The sequence below is a fragment of the Zingiber officinale genome, chromosome 8A (assembly GCF_018446385.1).
Source record: "Zingiber officinale cultivar Zhangliang chromosome 8A, Zo_v1.1, whole genome shotgun sequence".
In the NCBI taxonomy this organism is placed as follows: domain Eukaryota; kingdom Viridiplantae; phylum Streptophyta; class Magnoliopsida; order Zingiberales; family Zingiberaceae; genus Zingiber; species Zingiber officinale.
In genome coordinates this window covers 25078511-25079724 of record NC_056000.1, presented here as the reverse complement: position 1 = coordinate 25079724, position 1214 = coordinate 25078511, and positions in this window count along the sequence as shown.

Genomic DNA, 1214 nt, shown 5'->3' with positions numbered 1-1214 from the left:
ATCGGTCGATCGAACCAGAGGATCGGTCAACCGAACTAGGTCAACTCAATGCAGTAATAAGCACAGAACAGATCAAACCAGAGTCCGATCAAAGCATGATCGGTCGACCGAAAAGTAAGATCGGTCGACCGCACCTTAATGACTCAGCACTGCCAGTTCATTAGCACCGATCAGCAGCAAAGGAAAAAGAAACTGATTGGTCGACTGAATCCAGAGATCGGTCGACCGATCCTATCAGCATTAATGGTGCAATAAATAAAGATCTCGGCAGATTTCAACGAACAAGGAAAAAGCTTGTTCGATCGATCGAAAAGTTGATTCGATCGACCGAACCATTAAAAGGCAGTTAATGCAGAAGATTGAGCCCGCGTCAGACTCCAGCCAAGAAGGAAGGGAGCGGGCTCGGTCGACCGAATCTTCAGTACACCTATAAAACATGGCTCGAAGTCTGAGGCGAGAATAACTTTCTGATCCATTCAAGTTTCCCTCTGCAAGCTGCTCATGCTACAAATTTTCATCAATCCTGCAAAGCTACTGCATCCGACCGAGCTTCGACTTTAAATTTCTATTGTCGGTATATTTCATTTTTACCGCACTTAATTTTATAAGTAGTAGAGTGTTACTATCTTACATCTTTGTACCTGTACGATCCACTTCTTTCCGAAGGTTTCGAAAAGAAGTGTTATAGTGGTTTGCCTATCGGTGCGGTTAAGGACCGCGGACCTTCGAGTAGGAGTTGAGCTAGGCTTCGAACGAAGTAAACGCTTTTGTCTCTCTCATTATTTTCCGCTGCTTAATTCTGATCTTAAAAGATAAAAAGAGTTTTAAAACAAGCGATATTCACTTCCCCCCTCTATCTCTCTCTATCGATCTATCATTCTCTGAATTTGAATTACATGAGCAGACTAATACATGCCCAACCGAGAAGGATATTGCCTTAATTGCAGGTACAAGCAGAACCCGGGAAACTAAACCAAAGCATAAAACCAAACTCGAGTCCAAAGACGAATCAGACGCAGAAGACGACGACGAGACTATTTCCGAACTGGTAAAACTCGTACGGAAGATATGTAAATTGAAAAAGGTGACTCAAACACACACGAAGGACAAGACTGGAGTCACCTGCTACCATGAACCTAAGGGTCAACAAGCAAGCTCTGACCGCTCAAACAGAAGCAAACAAAGAAAGAAAAGCATTAAAGGCAACTTGGTCC